The following is a 22,166-nucleotide window of genomic DNA, read 5'->3' as shown; positions in this document are numbered from 1 at the left end:
TTAGAAAAGAGGGTACATCTGAGGGTGGAAATCAACTTCAATTGGTTAACAGTCAATGAGAGGGTGGACACATTAATGAGGAGTTGGGCAAAAAGTCTTCAGCTCTTCCTGCAGAGATTGTGACCTTATCATGAGCTGCCTTCATCAATCTGGGCAAAAGAATCCATCTTCTACCGAGACCTCACTGGTTGGTTTTTCCCTTCATAATCTAGGTGACCCTAAATTCTAATGGAAAGTTCTAAGGACAGAGAGGAGCTTATTTCCTAAGGGCAAGATCTCACTTAGAGTAAATTCTGTTTGAAAGGTCTCCTAGTCAGGTCAAGTCCCACCAGAGATCAAAAAACATGTACCCCAAGGATTTGGGAAATCTCATCTATCAGCAACGCTCTTCAGATGCTAGCTGAATAACCTACAAAGGGGCTGATTTCTGAATAAGGAAATAGAAAAGGGAAAATCTTAATCTCAATCAATAATTGGTTATTAACATAAGAGAGAAATAATCATTTCTCTTATTTCCAATATAATTGGTTTCCTTTGTAATCCTACATATTTTATTTTGTGCATTTAAAAATACAATTCCAAGAAGAGATTCATAGGCTTTGCAAAACTGCCAAAGGGGTTCATGACACAAAAAAGGTTAAGGATTCCTACATGAAAAGAACTGAATCACATCAACTTAGATGTTCTTATTGGAAATAAAACCAAAACACCCCCCAAAAAGACTGCAGTTAAGGATAACTCACAGTTTCTCCAGGACAGGCATATAAAGGAGTTGGTGGAATTGGTTTTGTGATGCATCTAAGGGTAACATGAAACATCATTTCACGGGACATTTAGTCATCTTATAATGCTGTCATCATGATATATATTTGCAAAAAGACCATGAAAATAATGGCAGCTTTTCCAATAACATCTGTTAGAGAATAACGGTTAGAAAAATTCAGTAAAGTTGATAAAACTCTGCAAATTAAATCAACATATACTATATAAGCATAACATAATATTCAGTCATTTCAACACAAAGGTAGCCCAGAGGAGAATGGCACAAAAAATGTAGGAAAATGTGGTTTATGGGTTAAAAAAATAAGAGAAGTTAGAACCTTCAGGCTAAACTACCTACACACAATGAATATTTTCCTCTGAAAGTCAAGAGACTCTGGATACGATAAACACCAAACAATAGAAGAAAAGTGCCACTGATTGTACAAATTTGCACATTTTTTAGTGTTTTCTGGATCCTCATTTTTGTCACTTTCACTTCCCAATGATTGCCTTACATTCTGTTGTGACCAACAGTAAGTACACATCAGTCCCCTTCCAATCTAGCCTCCACGGAGTTGCCAAAGTGTTGTTTCTAAAGTAGAAATGTGATCAGCTCACTTCCAGAATCAGTGAACTCCAGTCACTTTTTAATACCTACATGATCAAATATAACCTTGTCTGTTTGGCATTTAAAGTGCTTCCCAACCTTTTCCAAATTACCTTTCCAGGCATGTGATACATTAATCAAACACCCTGCACTCCAGTCAAACTGGTCTCCTTGTTGTTCCCCATATACAACATTAGTTCTCCAGTCTCTGTGTCTCTCCACTCTTTCTTTCCTTCCTTCTTTTACACCACCCTTTTTTTCCCCTTTCTTCTTTCCTTCCCTCATTCCTCCCTCTTAGAATCCCTGGTTGTTGGTTTTTTTTTCAAAGCTCAGATCAAACATCACCTTTTACTTGAGGTCTTTTCTGTTTATACTTACATATACCTATTGTTTGTCATAACAGAAAGTAAGTTCTTTGAGGCTAGAAACCGTTTCGTTTTGTCTTTGTATCCTCAATAATTAGAATGGTGTCTGGCACGTAGTAGACAATTTGGTAACTGTTTATTGATTAACTGGGTGATTCTCAATCATTTGGAAGATCTTATGGAAGAAGATGGTGGAAGACTGTGAGTAGCATCACCTCATGAGGATGGAGTGGAAGGAAAGCAGTGGAAGGGAAAAAAAGGAATTTATAGAGACCTTGGTAATGCTCACTTCAGCATCACATACACCAAAATTCAAAGTTTGGTGGAAAGACCCAAAGAAGAAAAGTCAGCCCAAGGCATTTAAGTGCAAACAGAAAAAAATTCAAAAGATCCGCAAAGATTTTTATAACAAATTCTTTTAATCATTTATTACAGTGAATCCACCACACTTGGCCTCTAATACCATGGTCCTAAATGTGGTACTCAAGAAAGTAGGAATCGTACTTCTCTTACTCAGTCTTGTCTGACTCTTCATGATTCCACTTGGGGTTTTGTTGGCAAAGATACGGGAGTGGTTTCCCATTTCCATCTCCAGCTCATTTTACAAATGAGGAAACTGAAGAAAACAGGGTTAAGTGACTTGCCAGGGGTCACACAGTTAGTAAGTGCCTGAGGCCAGAACATCTTTATTGGGAGGATGAGTCTTCCTGACTCTCTACACTTTGCCATCTAGCTGCCCCACGTATCCTCCCTCATCAAATGTAATGACCTTGAGGGTAGGGAAGTCTTAATTTTAGTTTTTGTACCTTCAGCACTAGAATATAGCTGGGACTCAGTAAGTGCTTGTTGAATTGAATCGTATAAATTAAACTCTACTGAAACGAAGTGAATTATTGTACATCTCCAACTGGATGTCCTATAATGTGCATGTTCAACAAGCATGTAAGTGCCCCCAATGTGCCAAGCATTGTGTTAAGCACTGGAGATACAAAGAAAGGCAAAAGATCTCCACTCTCAAGGAGCTCACAGTCTAATGGGGGAAAACAACATGTAAGCTAAATTCTTTATGTCCACAGAGAATAAACTCATATTCTTTCTCCCAAAACACAACCCTCTTCCTAATTTTCCAGATTCTATCAAAGACACCACCACTCTTCTAGGTACCCAGAGTCACAGTCTCAGTCATCTGTGACTCTTCACTCTCCCTTTCCTCATATATCCATCAAGTTGCCAAGTCTTATCAATTCTACTTTCACAACCATGTTTACAAATGTCATCTTTTATCCACTGATCAGCCATCACCCTCACTCAGGCCCCAATCCTCTTTCACCTGGAATATTGCTATAACCTTCTACCCATGTCTCAAGAGTCTCTTAAAACAATCCATCCTCCATAGAGCCTCCAAACCGAAAGCCCTACATCACAAGCCTAACAATGTGCGCCCCCTACTAAAGATCCAAGGGTACCTTTTGGTAGACAGAATGATAGAATAAAACTCCTCTGCTTGGCATTTGAATCCCTTCACACTCTGGTTCTATCCTGCCTTTCCTGGCTACACGCTTCACATCCTTTCCCACACTCTATAGTCCAGCCAAATTGGCCTTCTTCCTGTTCCTCACCCACAACATTCCATCTGTCTTCTCTGTGTCTTTGTAGAGTCCATCATCTATTGAAGGGCTGTCCAAAATGCAGCCCGCAGGCCACATACAGCCCACAATTCGATTTATGCAGCCCGCCTACAAGCATAGAAATTTACATAAATGCTTTAGTAAAACGAAGCCGAGCTACCACAGAGTTCTCACTAAAATGGCAAATAAAAATACATTGTCTAGGGGCAGCTAGGTGGTGCAGTGAGTAGAGCACTGGCCCTGGAGTCAGGAGGACCTGAGTTCAAACCTGGCCTCAGACACTTGACATGTACTAGCTGTGTGACCTTGGGCAAGTCACTTAACCCCAATTGCCCTGCCCAAAAAAAAAAAAAAGCAAAAAAAAAAAATACATTGTCTATTGTTTCAGTAAAAACGTAAGGTTGGACAGCCCTGATCTATTGTATGAGCCTGGAATGCACTCTATCTTTACCTCTTAATCTCTAGTATCCTTTCAAGCTCAACTCATATGCCACCTTTTACAAGAGGCCTTTCCCAATCCTAGCTGTTAAAACTTCCCACTCCTCAAAAAAAATCTCTTTCTCTCTCTCTCTCTCTCTCTCTCTCTCTCTCTCTCTCTCTCTCTCTCTCTCTCTCCATATATATGTATGTATACACACATATATATATACACAAATATATACATATTGGTATATACTCATGTAGGTGTGCTCCTTCAGGAAAGGGATTATTTCACTTTTTAACATTCTTATTTAAAGTTTTGGGTTCCAAATTCTATCCCTCCCCTCTCCCCTCCCTGAGACAGTAAGCAATCAGACATAGGTTATATGTATGCAATTATGTAAAACATTTCCATATCAGTCATATTGTACAAGAAGATTCAAACGAAAGAAAGAAAGGAATAAAGGAAGGAAGGAAGGAAGGAAGGAAGGAAGGAAGGAAGGAAGGAAGGAAGGAAGGAAGGGGAAAATAGCATGCTTTAATCCGGATTCAATCAATATCAGTTCTTTCTCTGGAGGCGGACAGTATGCTTCATTGGTCCTTTGGGATTCTCTTGGATCATCATATCACTGAGAAGAGCTAAGTCAATCATGGATGATCATTGCACAATGTTGCTGTTATTGTACGCAATGTTCTCCTGGCTCTGTTCACTTCACTATGCATTAGATCATGTAAGTCTTTCCAGATTTTTCTGAAATCATCCTGACTGTCCTTTCTTGTAGCACAATAATATTCCATTACAATCACATACCACAACTTCTTTAGCTATTAGGTTTCTAATCCTTTGCCACCGCAAAGAGCTGCTATAAATATTTTTGTACATGTGGGTCCTTTTCCTTTTTTTGGACGTTTTTGGGATATAGATCTAGATTATTTCATTTTTCTCTTTGTATTTCCAATGCCTAACAATGTTTCTTACACATGGAAGAGGCTTAACAAATGTTCATTGATTAATTGATAAAATTATCTGCTGCATGCATGGGGAATTGAAAGGATAGCCATGGGAAAACGAAGGGGTTCGGTTCAATTTTTAGATCCATCTGAAATGCTAATGTGGTTAAGCAACAGAGAACTATGGGAGGAATGAGAGATAGCCTCTACCTTTTGGAAGCTTTGAGAACCATCTACTGGTAACTATGGAGAAGCCAATAGGAGCCAATCACTGAGACTGAGAAGTAATACTTTCTGGGGGGTAGCTGGGTGGTGCAATGGATAGAGTACAGGGCCTGGAGTCAGGGAGACCAAAGTTCCAATCCAGCCTCAGACATGTACTAGCTGTGTGACCCTGGGCAAGTCAGTTCACCCTGTTTGCCTCAGTTTCCTCATTTGTTAAATGAGCTGGTGAAGGAAATGACAAACCACTCCAGTGTCTCTGCCAAGAAAATTCCCCAGATGGGGTGACAAAGAGTCAAACAGGACAAAAACAACAGAACAACAACAATATTCCTGGAAGCCCTACATAATGCATGACTATATACAAGCAAGGCTATATAGGTGTATAGAAAAGGGTTGCTCAGTAGTAGTTGTCCATACAAGATGATAAAATCTGTTTATTTTCAATCACTCAAAAACCATTTATTAAGCACCGACTATGTGCCAGACATTGTGTTTGTAACTTGAAAATACTTTCTTTTCCTTGGGTTTTTTGAACTGTGCGCTGGCAAGGGAAATTGGCAATACTACATTAGGCAATGTCATGTCGTTTAAGCTCCCATATTTTCTAGGTAGAGGCAACAAACCAGAGACATGGGAAATCCCCCAAACTGTAACCTGTGTGTTGTATGAGAGCCTCTTATTCAAGAGCTACTGAGTTACAGACTGTTTGCAAATTGCTTCATTTTTTCCAGCTTGGAATCATGGATTTAGATCTGAAAAAGGCCTTACATGTCATTTAGTTCAACCTGTTCATTTTACAGATGAAGAAACTGAGGCCCAGAGATGTGAGTTGCCCTAGGTCACACAGTTAATAAAATGTCAAAGATAGGACTTGAGCACCAAATCCAGTGCTCTCTCTGCCATACCACTGTGCACTTCCACTATTTTCTTATGTAAATTTCCATGCCCTTTACAAACATTGGTAAGTGCAATAATTAAGTCTTATAACCTCTTTGGAGAAGATCCCTAGCTTTCTCCATCCCCCCAGTCTCTGTCCTGGGCTCTCTTCTCTTTTCTCCCTATACTCTCACCCTTGGTGAGTGCCCAAGATATAATTATGCTCTTTATGTAAATGACCTCAGATCTATGCTTCCTGGAGTTGAGCTCTATTTGGGTATGCCCAACTGCCTCCTGGACATTTCTAACTAGATGCCCCACAAGTATCTCAAACTCATGTCAAAAAGCATGTCCAAAAAAGAATTCATTCTCTTTACCCCAAAATGTACCTGTCTTTGGATCTTCTCTATTTCTGTTGAGGGTTCCTCCATCTTGCCATTCACTCAGGTTCACAATCTTGATGTCATTCTGGACTCTTCTCACTCACACCTCCAATCTATGGCCAAATCTTGTTTCAACCTTCCCAACATTTCTTGCATCTCTGCACTCACACAGCTAACCACCTTAGTCCACATCTTCAACACTTCTCACCTGAACTATAGCAACAGCTTCCTCAAAGGTCTCCCTGCCTGCAGACTTCCCAACTGCAAGGCCTCCTCCACACAGCCACCTAGGTGATTTTCTTAGAGCAAAGAATGGACTGTATCACTGCACTACTCAATCAACACTAGGGGCTCTAGGCCAAAGGACATTCCCTCCAGGACCAAGTATCAAATGCAAGCCTGAACTCAAGCACTACCTTCAGCAGGAGGCCTTTCCTAGTGCCTCCAGCCATCAGTGCCTTTCCTCCAAGATCACTTTGTATCTTCTCCTTATATGTTTTGCATACACCTATACAGGAGCATGTTGGTCCTCCACTAGAATACACGATCCTCCTGGAGGAAAGGAGCTGTTTCATTTTTCTTTGTAGCAGCTAACACAGCGCCAGGCATACAGTGGGCACTTAATAAATTCCTGTTGCGTGGATCCAGTGAATGTCCACACCCAACAACTATTTCTATTTGACTTAAATGTGTTTTAAGACATATGTCCTAAGTGGAACTGGATCAGGAGAGAACCATCTACTTTACCATAGTCCAGGATTCCAGAGGCTTAAATGGCTCTTGCTCTGGCCCATAAGTTCTTCTCTCCAAGTAAGACTCGATTCCCTAATTCCCTTTGATTCTTTCAGCAGCAGTGAGGTTAAGGGTTTATTTATGCTCATGGTTGCTCCAGTTGTTGAGTCAGCCCGTTTAAAGCCAGTGTTTTGGGGGGTTTTTGTCAGTTATTGACAATAGACATTGTACTATTCTGATGACTCAATTATTCCAGAAATCAGCACACTTAAATTAGAAATGTGTTAAAAAAAATAAAAGGAAGAAAGAAAGAAAGAAAACCTGACAAAGAAATGATGTAAAATTAACATTTTTGTCATTTTAAAGTAAAACTTCATTTTAGAGAACGTGTTTTGAACACCAGTAATGCAGTTTAAAATTGCTCTAAGACTTTTAGGACCCCCTATACAAAACAAAATAAAAGGTAGTACTAGACTGAAAATTATGTGACATACATGAGGGTTTTGTTGACATTTAAAAATTAGCCCCTACATACTTTTTCAGTGCAAGTGCAAAGTTGTTCCAAACAAAAGTCAGGATCTCTTGTCCTCTTTTCACCTTTTCGTTCATAACATGGTACAGCTGGCTCATTAATGCTTCTTCAGGGTTTCTAATTCTCTGAAAATAAAAAGAAGTTGTAAAGAAAACAGGAATTCTTTCTCTGAGTCTGTACAGCCAATTCTCAATCATTTCAGGAGTTGATGATTCCTTCTGTCAATTACCCATCTGTCCCCATTTCTATTCTTCCTCCCTCCTACTATTTTAAGCATCTTTATTGCATTTTCAAACTGACACCAGAGGGTGGGAAAAGATAAGTATTTGACACCAGAGTCTCTCTCCTCGGTGCCTAAAGTCACTTAAGAAAAAAGTTTATTTTTTCAAAAAACTTGAAAGACCTAGAACTCCCTTTTAGTCCACGAATTCTTTGAATTTTTTGTATTATTGCTAATCATTCTTAGAATCCTAGAGCTAGAGGACACATTGGGGCTCATCTTTCATTATATATATATGAAGAAATGGAAGAAAATTGGAGTTAAGGGCCTTGTTGAAGGTCGGAAGACCAGAGTGCTCAGACTCAGAGGCCAACCGTCCCCTTACTCCTCTCTCAGGCATCTGTCTACTCCTACATGCCCTTCTCCTTCACTGAACAGAGTCCCCCCTTGGCCCTGACTATCTGCCAGGCCAAAGGACATAGCTACATGACCTATAGGTGGAATAGATGTTTTTTGTCATTCTGGCTGACTTAGACTAAGATCTCTAGGGTAGGGTGGGAGAATGATACAGAGAGAAAAGCTTTGCCTCTGTCTCCCATCCATGGTGAAGGCAGCTCCTGGAAGGCACCTCACTTGTCATCAAGCCTAACTCTCTGGTTTTGTAGAGTGGGAAGCAGGCTAACCAAAGTTCAATGACTTCCTCAAGCTGATAGGGGTAGTACACAGCAGAGCTTTAGTTCAAACCCAAATCCTCTGATTCCCAATTCAGTGTTCTACATTGCACCATCTAGAACCTCCTGGGACTAAAGAAGCAGTGGGATATACTAGGAAATGGAGGGCAAAGGTATTCAAGTCCCACTTCTGACCCTTGCTAGCTAGATGACCTCAAGCAAGTCACTCTCTGAGCCTCAGTTTCCACATCTGTAAAATAGGGTTATATCATATCTATCCTCACAGGGTTTTTGTGAAGAGAAACAGATTTCAGTAAACCATACTGGTTGGTTCAGAAGGGGACTCGTGCAAAATAACTGGTTAACATCTGCTGCCACTTGATATTTTTGCCCATTAGCTGACATTTGGGAACATGGGTCAAAGCTGCTGAGGACAAGTAAAGATGGACAACCACAAGGCCTGCCTTCACTTACGTGGGAGATGGCAGGAAGTGGCTGTCTCCCTACTCTAAAGCCCCACAAAGATTCTTCCTAGTTATAGTCACTTTGAAGACTAACCAGTAAAACAAGACCATTCAATCTTATGGTAGCATTCTTTCCAAAATGCTGGTCCTCTAGCATCTGTATGCCTCCAGACATCTCTGACTTAGGAAAACATTTATTATATGCTTAAATGTCAGATCACGAAACTATAAAAACTGATTCTTTTGATTCCGATGAAATTAAGTTAAAAGAACTCATCAGTGAGACAAATGTCATTCAGGACCTTAACTCACTCATTACAAAATGGCCCAAATGGCATTAAATAGATTTAAGGACTTTTCTGAAATATTAGTAAAAGATGTCTCAACACTCTGGTGAATCTATGATCTTGTCCACGTGAGTACCCATGCCTTTACATCACATGCAATTCTTGTCCGTGTTGTCCTTACTAGGAATCTGACCAATATGCTGGATGCTTTCCTTTGGTTCTTTTAGTATTCTGTCGATACCAGTGCAACAAACACAGGTGCAATCCCAGTAACGTTGCATTGTTATAACATATGGTACACTCAAGCCTCCAAAGAATTCAGGTTGAGGATCACTCACTGGGCAATATGGTTCCTTTGGATGGATATGAACAGGCAGCAACACATTATAAACAATTAATTATGTAAGAGAATCATTGTAAAATACGTCATAAAAGAAATGTATGGTCATAAAAGTTAGACTGTCTCATTGTAAGACCAAGGGATAACCAATGGATAGCCCACGATGAGAAATATATTGGTTTCCTAAAGATTTTGCGGTTTTGTTTAGTCATTTTCAGTCTTGTCTGACTCTTTGTGACCTCCTTTGGGGTTTTCTTGGCAAAGATACTGAAATGGTTTGTCATCTCCTTCTCCAGCTCACTTTACAGATGAGGAAACTGAAGTAAACAAGGTTAAGTGACTTGCCCAGGTCTTCCTGACTCTAGACTCCTGACTTCTAGACTCTAGACTCTAGCTGCCCCCTCCCAAAGATTACTTCTCATTAAAATGATATTTGTGTCATATTTTTGTATACAAGCCCTCACTGCTTATGCACTGCAGCCACTGTCACCTTCCCCACAGCTTTCCATTGCCCTTTGGGTCACTGGTAACGTGAATTCTTCCGAGATTGGATTCTTCTGATAGATATTTAGAATATAACATCACTGGGAGAATACTGGTATAAAACGTGGTTTGGTGGCAAAAGATACAGACTTGAATCTCACATTACAATTCTCCCAGGTATAAATTTTCTACCAAAGAAGGTATTAGCACAGATTTGGCATCAAAAACTTTAAGGGAGATATATGTGACCAAAAAAGGGGGGAGGGAACAGTCTGCTACCCAAACTGAGACTGAAGATAGAAAACCCAAGCAAGCATTGGTGATTTGAGATCAACTCTTTTTAGTTCCTCCAACACAATTTTTCACCTTCCCTCTTCGTGCCTTTGCTCTGGCTGTCCCCCAAATCCAGAATTCTATGCCCTCTACCTCTGCCTCTTCATTTCCATGCCTACCTTCAAGATTCAGCTCCAATCCCAACTTCAACAGGAAGCTGTTCCTGGCCTCTTCTTCCGTCCTGCAGTTACTATGGTTTCCCCCATCAGATTATCTCCATGTACTTCATCTATATCGTTTGAATCCCTAGAGATTTACAGGTTGTCTCCATTAGACTGGGAGCTCCCTGAGCCCAGCGACTGTTTTTGGTCTTTCTTTATATCCCAGTACTTTATCACAGTGCCTGACCCATAGCAAGACTTTAATGATAAGGCTTGTTGGCTGAGTGTGACAGACTGAAATCTTGGCAGAGAAAGGCATCCAGTGTGCGAGATGGAGACTATTTGAAGATCTAGGGAAAAATACAAAAACGAATCACACAGGATTAAAAGGTATGTATGGATTTTGATCTGTAACAGTGGAGGTGGTAACCACCCTGAGGACATCAAGGATCCTTTCAAGTTGGCATGCCCAGGTCCTGTAGGCACCATAGAGTAAATAAATGTTACATACTTTAGCACAATCAGTTACCATTCTGTACCTTGAAAATGTTAAGGCCTCTTCTAAGAAAATACCTTAGACATGACCTGGAAGGATCTTGCATTCTTCCTTTTTACGCTATAAAACCAAACATTTGAAATGGTATTAAAAAAGAGTGCTTACTATGGAAAGAACAGAAAGAATTAAGTCTTGCAAAAATTCTCCCAATCTTTTGGATTAAAATAAATGGAAAGGGAGCTAAAAAATCCTTGAGCCTGCCCCATTATCTCCAAAAAAATTATCAACATCCCAAATGTTTTTGGAAACCCTTTGGCTGAGTGGGATTTCCTCTTATAATGTATTTAAGATTTCTCATATTAAAAAAAATCCAACAGATTATCCCTCTGAAAAATTACTGATTTTTCTTCCAAGGTAAATTAATTAACATATTCGTGGAATTTTCTCTGGATATTCCAACACATTAAGATACAGCTAAAGATATACATACATATATACATACATTCACACACGTTATAGAATTAGAAATATATCAGTTTCCTAAAGATTACATTTATAGTCTGTGACTTCAGTGTATTTGGTGGCTGGGATGAAAAAATTTTAAAAGCCACATAGCTTTGGCTTTATTTGCATGTTTTGGCTTTATTTGCATCAGCATCCAAAATCCACTAAATTTAACAAAAAATTAAAGTTGTTTTTAATGAATCTTCAAGAGAGCTAACAAGAGTGGTGGCCATTTCTTGGAATATCTAAGTGGCAGGATTTAAAGAAAGGTCTTTCAACCTTGTTGTCTGACCACCCGAGCTTCCAAAGAGGGGACAACTGGCCATTTGTTATGGTTAATCCACACGTGGGCACCAGGGTGAAAAGTGAAATGCCTGAGATGATCAAAAGAAGACTCCTTTTCGTACTCCCGGTTAATAAACGACCTAGAGAAATGATTTTAAAAGGCTGATCCCTTAAACAGGATGGGTCTGATCAATACAAAGAAAGGAACCAAATCCAAGAAGCACAGATAGATTCTTGCTACAAGAGTAATCTCTGTTCTGTACGGAGGCCTCCTAGTAGGTAGCTGGCTAGACAACACTAAGGGGATGAAGGAGCAACCAGCAAACTACCCGATAATCTCAAGATCAAAGCGCTCTCGCAGGAGCTGGAGTCAAGGTCATATCGCAGGGATGCTACTCCGAGTTGGGCTGCCAGCTTTGGGAACCCCCTGGCCCAGCAAGAGTTCGAATGTGCGGCTTGCAAAAGGAATGTTCTTGTCCATTACCTGGGAAGAGGCAACAGGGCAAAAAGCAGGCTGGGGCTGGAGCTGAGAGAGTGGGAGGAGGCAAGCCTGGGGATGCAAGGTGACAGTTTGGTTCTAAACTCGAGAAGGTGGGATTAAAAAAACAATCGAGGCAAGACAGTAAGGAGAAACCGCACGTCCCTGAGAGCCAGGCAGGGCAGAAGAAAGCGCAGCTTTCCAAGGGACCCAGAGTCTCCTTCCTTGGGCCCGGGAGCCTCGCGGGCAGCACGGGCTTTGGATGGGAGCTCCCAGCTGCTCTGCGCAGGGCTCTGCCCCAGCCACAGCTGCTTCTCATCGCCTCGCCTCCTGAGGACGAACGCACGGACTGAGGGACGGTATTCCTCTCCCTCCCTCTGCCACGCACAGCCCCGTCCAGCGCAGCGGCCGCCTTCCCCGTGGGCTGCGCAGCCCCGCTGCTGCGTGGGGGAGCGCGGCCCCCCTCCCCTGCTCACCTCCATCTCCCTTTCCATCCCCGACCGCCCTCCTGCTCCAGCTCGCCCTGCTCCGCCTCTGACCCTCCTCCCCTTCGCACGCTGCGATCTGGCCCGAGGAAGGGGAAGGAGCAAAGGCACTGCAGAGCCAGGCCCGGCAGCTACCTGGCTACCAGCGGGCGGTAGGCCCCAGCCGGCCAGGTGCACCCATCGGGAGACAGAGCACCCGGGGGAGGAGCCTGAGAAGGAGCAGCAGCGGAGGAGGAGGAGGAGGAGGAGGAAGAAAAGGAGGAGGAAGGAGATACAGCAAGACCTCCAGCCTCCTCCGCTGCCGCTACGCCTAGGGAAAGAGAGGGCATCCATCCTCCCTGGGCTTCTGCTCCTGGGGAAGGAGCGGGGACACTGATTCCCTGGCCCATTTGGGGGAGGGGAGAAGGGAATCCCCATCCTACTCCTCTCTGACCGAGGGGAACCCCGGAGAGAAATCACCCAGGTGGGGTGCACCCACCACCGTCACGGACGTACAGGTTGCATTCGCCTGCATAATAAATACCGTACTACTTTGTGGGTAAAGCTCCATTCTTCGGGACGTCACTGAGAGTGCTTTACAAACAAGTAAGTAATTCTAGTAAATATTTTGTCTGTTATCCGGTGATGTGAGAATGGCCTTTGTGCCATCTTGTGTTATGAAATCATTGGCGAGCCTCTGCATCGACTGTCCCAAATTATCTTTGAGCTCTGTATTAAGGCTGCTCCAGGGCTTCTTGCAAATTATGCCCTTAAAATAGAGCAGAAAAAGAGAAGTGTTTTCTGGAGGCCTCTCCTTATTATCTCTTCCGACTCCCGTGGGGAAGTAAAAATTGGGGGCAGTTTTTACTCCTGTGGCTATTTAGCTCCTGGTTGGAAAAGTTCTTGGACATGATTAAGAAGGATTCTAAAGAACTGAGGAATGGGGAAAAAATCTGCTACAGAATAATTCCTCAGTATCCCTCTATGTGAAAAAAAAATGAAAAAGTGGTCGAATTCAACTTTTAGGAACAAGTGGATAGATAGGAACCTTGTGAGGTCTTTTCCCACCCTTGTTTCTTTCCATTTCATTCTACTGGCCTTCATCTTCCTTCATTTTTCTTCCCTCATTGGTTATGTGCATACTTCCCCCATCTCTCCATTTATGGTCTCGGACCATAACTGTGGAAAGAACGCTGGACCTGGAGTCAGTCAGAGGCCCTGCATTCAAAGCCTGAGTTACCAATTATCTATGTGACTTTAGGCAAGTCGCTTAAATTCTCTTATCATCATCATCTTTTAAATGAGGAAGTTGAACTATTAAATGGTCTTTGAGGTCCCTGCCAAGCCTGGGCCCTGTGACCCAAAGAGTTTTTTGCTCCTCTATGACCTCATGTCCAGAGCTGTAGACTTGAATTCAGTGAAGGGCCTGAATCAGAAGCATCAGGCTTGCTGGTTTGTGTGATCCTGGGCAAGTCACCACCTTTCTCAGACTCCATTTTCTCATCTGTAAAAAGGGGATGATAATAATAACGCTTACCTCACAGGGTGGTTGTGAGCATTAAATGAAGTAATATATTTAAAGTGTTTTGCAAACCTTTACAAATATTAGCTATTATTATTTTGCAGAGTCCTTAGCAATTTAAGGTCTTCCAAATCAAACATTATTGTTGTTTCTACGTGTTTCTCCCACCTTTTAGCTAAGGGCAATCTCTAATTCTTGAAAGGGAGGAAGGAGAGAGAACTGTTATCCAGCCATGATGAGTTTATGCAATATAAATGTTACAGGTGGGCTGGATGGAAGTAGGTGGGAAAGTTTATTTGCTCTTTGCTTTTTGTCTGTGTAGATCACTGGCATTGTGGGTGGAGAACTGGCCTTAGAGTGCTGAAGACTTGGCTTGCCCTGGAGAACTCTAGGGCTCTAAATGGAAGAGCTCGTGTCATTCTCCATTGGTAGAGGAAACTCCCCACAGTGATGATGTCACAGGTCCAGTTTTTAAAAAGTATTTCAACTCAGAAGTGAGAATTTAAACATGCTACAGACATACCCTAACTTGGGATGTCAATTTGTTCTTTGAAAACTCAGGTTTAGGCAAAGTAATATTACAGGGGGGCAGTTAGTGCTGTAGGAACAATGTTATACATCTTAGGAATGGATGGATAATGGCACAGTAGGGTGGGTCTTATAGCACAGGAAATGCCTTTGTGGCAAATGATTAACCTGGTTGTCTTGTTTTTTAATACCAAGAGTCCTCTGGCTCAGATAAAATAAAGGTAAATAATGGGAGAACTTGGGAGAAGCTGGAGTGATGGGGGGGGGGGTGCAGGACAAAGAACGTGGAAGAATGAGTTCTGCCACATTTCTGTGTGTTGTGGGAAGAAACTTGGTGTAGTGGAAGAAGGCCTAGCCTGGGAGTCAGGAATCCTGGGTTCTAGAGCAAATTCAGCCATTAGTTGTGTGCTCTTCAGTAACTGTTGAGGCCATCACATGTTCATCTGTAAAATGAAGGGATTCTGCTAGATAATCTCCAAGATTATTTACAAATTTAAAATTCTCTCATATTCATAAAAGCTCTTCAGCCACACACCTCTTCAGGCAATACATGTCCAAATTTCTTGGAGTAGGCATTTTGCGACTATTACTAGCCAATTCCCAGGCCACTCTGTGAGGTGCAGAGAAGTGGCCTGTCTGCACTGGTTGAGGAATTTCCTCACCAGACGTTCACTATACAGAAGAAACCACAGGTCTGGTCCAAAAAAGAGCCAGTTATTTGCTGTCCTGGACACTCACATGCAAGGAAAAAAATTATAGATCTCTTTTGAAGATGATGAAATACTACAAACTGACAAGCTATGCTCAGATAGTGAAAAAGAACCCCAAAACAGAGAGTTCAGCTTAATTCAACAAGCACTCACTAAGTTATGTCTGTGTACAAGGCACCATGCTAGGCCCTGGGAATACAAAAACAAAACCAAAAACATGGTCCCTAGGTACCTGCCCCACAGGGCTTCCATTCTACTCAGGGAATATATTTAAACAGATAAGGAAATAAAGTATGATTTGAGGAGGAAGAACACACTAACAATAAGGGGCATCAGAAAAGGTTTAAAATAGAGGTCAAAAGGAAACATGTTTGAGCTTGTAAAAGGCATAGAGCTAGGAAATCACATAGGATCACATAATCAAAGCTGGAAGGGTGCTTAAGGTGGCTAGTGCAGCTCTTTCATTTGATGGTAGAGGAAAGTGACTTGCCCAGGGTCACACAGGCACAATGAAGTAGAGATGGTATTTGAGCCCAGGTCTTGCTAACTATGTCTCCAGCTGTCTAGCCACTGTACCACAGTGCCTCAGATGAAATGCTGAGTTAGGAGAAGGGTAAGCAAGCTCTTTGGCTGGAGGGAAGACAGAGAGGGAGTAGTATGGACTAGTAGTGTGGAAAGGCAGGCTGAAGACAAACTGTAAGGAACTTTAAATGCCAAATGGAGGAATATGTATCTAATCTTCAGGGCAATGAGGAATCACTCATGATTCTTGAGCAGGGGAGTGACGCTGTCAGACCAGAGCTTTAGCAAGATTTTTTTTGGCAGCCTTGGAGAAGATGTATTTGGAGAGGGGAGAGGATAAGTCTAGAGTCTGGACAGGAGACCACTGCAGTTATCTGTGTTAGAGGTAATGGGAACGAGGACTCAGGTGGGAACTACGTGAGTGTGAAGAAGCCGATGAACTGATAAGACATGGCCACTGATTGGACATGGAATGAAAAGTTAAGGATGACAAGGAGATTGCAAACTCAGTTTTCCAGGACATAAATAGCGGAATTTGGAGGAGGGAAGGCTTTGGAGGGAGAAGTAGAGAAGATGAGCTGGTGTCAAACATGTTGTACTTGAGACCAGCAGACACCTGGTGAAGTGAGGCCGAAACTCATGAGAGAGATTGGCCCCGGATGTATTGACTTAGGGGTTATTTCCACAGAGGTGATAACAGAATGTGTAGAAACTGGTAAGATCACCAAGAGAAAGGGCATAAAGAGAAAAGGGAGCCGAAGGGGACTCCCATGCTTGGATGGTGAGACATGGATCATGAAGAGGAAGGAGAAAGGGAACAAGCGTTCATTAAGCACCTGCTGTGTGCCAGGAGGGGCAGCTAGATGGCTTAGGGGATAGAGTGCTGGGCTTGGAGGAAGACCTGAGTTCAAATGCTGCCTCAGACATTAGCTGTGTGACGGTGGGCAAATCATTTAACCTCTGCTTGCCTTAATCCACTGGAGAAGATAATGGCAAACCATTCCAGTACCTTTGCTAAGAAAACCTCATGCATGGTATGGTCCGCTTGGCCATGAGAGGCGGACATGACTGAAGGACTGAGTAACAACGGTGTTCAGGCACTTGGTTAAGCGCTTTGCGAATGTTATCTCATTTGATTCTCATAACATCCCTGGGAGGGAGAGAGGGAGGAAGCTAAGAGAAATAGAGGTCTGCCCGAGGTCAGACAGCCAGTAAGTCTCTTGAGGTTGGATTTGAACTCAAGTCTTCCTGACTCCAGGCCCTGCACTCCATCCACTGAACCACCCACTGAACCACCTAGCTGCCCAGCAAAGGAGACTAGGGAAGGGTTAGACTAGAAGAGAACCCAAAGGTAAGTGTCTTGAAAGCGGAGGAGAGAGGAAGTATGTGAGATAAGATTGCGTGATCAGTCGAGTGGAAAGGCACTTTGGTTTAGCAGTTAAGATATCACTAATAACCTTGGTTGAAGTAGTTTCGGTTAGATAGTGAGGATGGAAGCCAGATTGCAAGGGGTTGAGAAAAGAGTGGAAAGTGTGGAGGTCAAGGCAATGAGAGGAGTTAATTTTTTTCCTTGGTGTTTAACTGTAAAAGGGAAAAAAATAGAGTCCAATAAATTAAGAGGTTGGGAGGATGCAGTGAGGGGGGTTTATGAATGGAGGAAACCCAACCATGGACAGGAGCCAGCAGATAGGGAACTCTTGGTGAAACCATAGACCCTTATGGGGCAATCATTTCTACTTACCAAGTGTGTATTCAGCTTCTGCTATGAGTAAGGCATTGTGCTAGGCACTAGGGATGCAAAACTAAAAATGACAGTCCCTGTCCTCAAGGAACTTACATTCTTCTATAGCAGGAAGGTAACACATATACATAGATAATTAAGTTTAAAGTAAATGACAGAGAATTGAAAATTAATTGAATCATTTAATTTTCTTAGTTCATTCCTTAGTTACCTGGATAAATAAGAGTCAAAGACCAATTTTAGAAAACCTACAAGACACTGGAGTGGCCATCAGATCATGTGACATCAACATGGTATTTTGTTTTTAGAGAGAGCCCTGTTTTAGAGAGATCTCTACAAATCAATGGTCACATCTAACATATGGTATAGGACTTGAGCATAGGTGGGATATGGAGGTCATAACCATCAGTATTACCCAGGAATTATATTTTTAGCATCCCTTGGAGCCCTGAGGTTATGTTCCATACAGGCCAGCTCTGCATAAGCTCATGGTTAATTGGAGGCCAAAAGACACGTGTGTATCAGATTAAAGAAATTCCATAAGGACCTCTCTGAATGCTGACCTTTGTAAAACAGCAAATAAAGATAAAATGGATTGTACAGCAGTAGAGATGGAATGTCACCTCCTAAGTAACGTCCTAGGAGTGTAAGAAGTTCTGAAGTCTGACTGTAGCCTCTGAAAATACTGATGCTAGTACTGCGTCTGTGTGTTCAAGAGTATTCAGCAATGCCGCCTTTGAGCCTAGAGCACCACAGTCTGCACAGAGGCAGGAGTGAACACATGAGACAGAGGTTCGTTCAAAAGCTCATTCCAAGCTTAATCTGGCTCACTTAGTGGGTGCTTATAGCACATGATAGGTGTGGAGATCTAAGTAGGTTCTGCAGTGTAAAAAGTCTGCAATCGGTACCTGAATTTGAATCCTGCCTTCATTATTTACCAGCTCGTTATTTATTTGTGTTGCCTGGGCAAGTCACTTATCCCCTATAAGCTTCATTTAGTCGTTCATGAAATAGAGCCAGTAATACTTGGACTACTTAACTCATAGGAACTCTGGGAGGATCAAATAGGATGCTGTTAACCAATAAGTGCTACGTAAATAAGAGGGAAGAGACTGGACCTCTGATTTAATTGGTATTGGGAACTCCCATATGGGGAAACTCCCTTTACCAATGCAGGCTGGCACTTTCTCTGCAACCTATAGACTCAGAGAGTCACCCAGACACCGAGCAGGTAACAGACTAGCCCTGGGAGAATGCCGGGCTTGGCCTAGGAAGAAGGCAGGCTTCTGCCACAGAGAAAAAACTCATGCTCACCTTGCTACATTTGCTGTTTTCCCCTCCTCAGAGAAGCTATCTGCAGCACGTCTGTTGGATGGGGAATCGCTGCTGCCAGCTGTGTGATGACCTAGCACCTCTTGGGTCCTGTGGGATGGGAGAGGGAATGAGCCTCTGCTTCTCCCCACTTCATAAGGGACAAAAAGCACTTCTGGGTGTTCTTGCATGTATATGAAAGGAGAATGAGTTGTTTTGTTTTTGATTTTTTTAATCTGTTGAAAGTACAGTAAAGCTTTTAACTGGAGCCCTTGGGGAACAGTGTTAACTTTTCTGGTTAAGTCTAGCTTAGCCAGAGAGTTTGCTGTGTACCTCCCCTTCATGTTGGGGGTCTCTTTTAAATGTACAGATGTACTCTGCATAAAGTGTCAGTTAGGTGCCGCAGTGGATAGAGCACTAGGCTTGGAGCAGAAAGAGCTGAGTTAGAATCCTGATTCGGACGGTAGCTGGGGAATTTTGGGTGAGTCACTTCAACTCCGCCTCTGTTTCTGCAACTGGAAGGTAAGGGAAATAGCAGTACCTCCCTTTACTGGGTTGTTGTGAGGATCCACGGAATTATTACACATAAAGCACTTTGAAAACCTTCAAGTGCTATATAAATGTAACTATCATCATTGTTCTAGAGCATCACCCAGCCAATGCCATAATGATAACGCAGATCTATATAGAACTCCCTCCACGATAACCCTGTGAGGTGGACAGTGTAAGGATCATTACCCCCATTTTGCAGATAAGAAAAAACAGAATATTGTGCAGGTGGTATGACCTGCCTGATAGGCATCAGAATCATGATTTAAACCCAGGTCTCCAGTAGAACCCAAGTCCAGCTTGCTTTATTTCGGCTTTGTCAAAACATAACCATCTTCTATGTTAACGCCCCTCCTCCCCAGCCCCTTCAGACAAGGTTAGAATCATAGATTGGAAGACTTAGAGCTAGAGGAAACTGTTTTGTCCAGTCTCCTCATTTTACAGGTGAGGAATCTGAGATACTCACACAGTGTAAGAGGTGCCAGTCAACACATTGGCTCAACTTGGGAACCTACTTTCTGCTTTTTCAGTGCCGCTCGCCTGCCATACCTTGTCAGATGTGGCCTCCCTCAAGATGACTTAAGCCGCACCAGCTTCCCTCACCCATCCCCAGTTGCTCAGCCAGAACAGAAAGGGTGATTCCTAGTTTTATCTCTGCTCTGTGTTTCCCACTCCACTGCCCCTGCCAACTCAGAACTGTCTTCACCTGGCATCTGGCACCCTACCTCCTCCCAGGACTAATCTCTGTTGGAGAAGGCAACTCTTATTTCTCTGTCCTTAATTCTCCTGCCCCCATCCTCATCTCCAGAGTTTTCAGTTCCCATGAAACCCACTAATATCGTGCTTTTGTAGCATCAGCTAAGGACATTAGGCAAGCTGTCTCCTGTATGGGAATGTTTTCACACATTAGATGTAACATACTAAACATGCTATAATGAAACAGCGCCAGATATAGATTTAGATTTAGTGCTAGATTTAGAATCAGATATTTCAAATCCCAGCTTGGCTACTTATTATCTCTGTAATTTTTGACAAGTCAATTAACCTTGAGGGGAAGGGAATCAAATTATAGAAAGTTGGTCTGAATGTATGTATACTAATCTGAGGAAATACACTGGAAGTGGCTGCTCTTGGATCTAATACTGTTTTCTGGTCGTTTGACTTTTTTCTCCTAAAAGAATATTTGATAATTGAGCATTCCAGCAGGTTCAGCTAAGTGAAGTATAACTATAGTATAATTTTATTTCTTCCCTTGAGATTATGTATAGAACGAACCAAAGGAATTTTTAAAAGGTGCTTAGATATACGTATATGAGCCATTAAGAAATTTTCACAGAACCATGGATTATCCTGGAGGCCCTCTAGTCCAGCCCTTTCTTTTTTTTTGCCAATGAAAAGTTTTTATAATAGTTTGCAATTTTAAAATTTTAGAAATTGATGTTGTTATGATAATGTATTTTCATGTTATTCTTATAATTTATAAATGCCTCAGTAGTTCAGGTTATTAATGATTTTGTCTGTGTGGCTGGGTATCTGTGTCTCTTATGTAGATCACAACTCTTTTCTGAACTTCCTTAGGCTGGGCCTTAGGTGACAACAATACTGCTAATAATCACTGGGCCTGCACTGATGTTCTCTCTTCTTCACTTCTTGGCCTTCCCAGCTTCCTTCATGTCCCAGCTAAAATCCTACCTTCTGCAGGAAGCCTTTCCTGAGCCCCCTCAATTCTAGTGCCTTCCTTTGATTAATGATCTCTAATTAATCCTGCATACAGCTGGTTTGTGCATATTTGTTTTCATGTTGTCTCCCCCATTAGATTGTGGGCTCCCTGAGGGCAAGGACTGTTTTTTGCCTTTTTCTTGTATCCTCATTGCTTAACCCAGCCCCTACCCTAAGGTGCTTAATAAATGCTTATTGACAGACTAGAAAGAAGCCTTTTCACATGGTGTAGGACCCGCCAAAGTTTATGCTCTAGTCACAGAGAGGCTGGGGTGAGACATCAGAGTAGGACTTTAGTAGAGGAATTTTAAAACTTAAATTTAAGGAAAATTACTTCAAGTGAGGATGTGTTTTAGATTACCAAAAAATTTTGGCAGAGCCAGAGCATTTCATAATACGACTTTCATAGACTTGAAATTGTAAATAAAAAGCCAAGTAATACAACCTTGCTTCAGCACCTCACATTTCTTATTTTCCAAAATGAAATTCACTGTTGTTCTTGCTTTATAGAAAGTGTCTCACATGTTAATAGACTTCTTTACTAAGATATTAAACTAATTTAAAATTAGTTTAAGTCACAGGTGTAAAAACTCACTTCATGAGATGGGTATAAAAAGGCATTCAGCTCCATCATAGCCCCAAAATTATAGTGCCCCAAATCACCATCTACCCAAAGGGAACTGTTTCAGAAAACGATTCTGTGAGTTTAGGATATATCAACCTTCATTAGAAAATCCCAGAATAACATGCCCCCCAATCTCCCCTAATTACTTTGGGGGAAGCATTCAGCATCCTGAGTCAAAAAGTGATTCTCCTTTCTTAATTAGAGGCCTTCATTAGAGCAAGCTTAGGAAGACATTGCCGCACATTGAAAACTTTTTCCAGTGTCTAAAGCACATTTAGCTGAGGCTAACAGTAGCTAAAACTAACCTACCTGAGTTGGATCTTGAAATAAGA

The sequence above is a fragment of the Trichosurus vulpecula genome, chromosome 5, assembly GCF_011100635.1.
Source record: "Trichosurus vulpecula isolate mTriVul1 chromosome 5, mTriVul1.pri, whole genome shotgun sequence".
In the NCBI taxonomy this organism is placed as follows: Eukaryota; Metazoa; Chordata; class Mammalia; order Diprotodontia; family Phalangeridae; genus Trichosurus; species Trichosurus vulpecula.
This window is presented reverse-complemented; position numbering follows the sequence as displayed.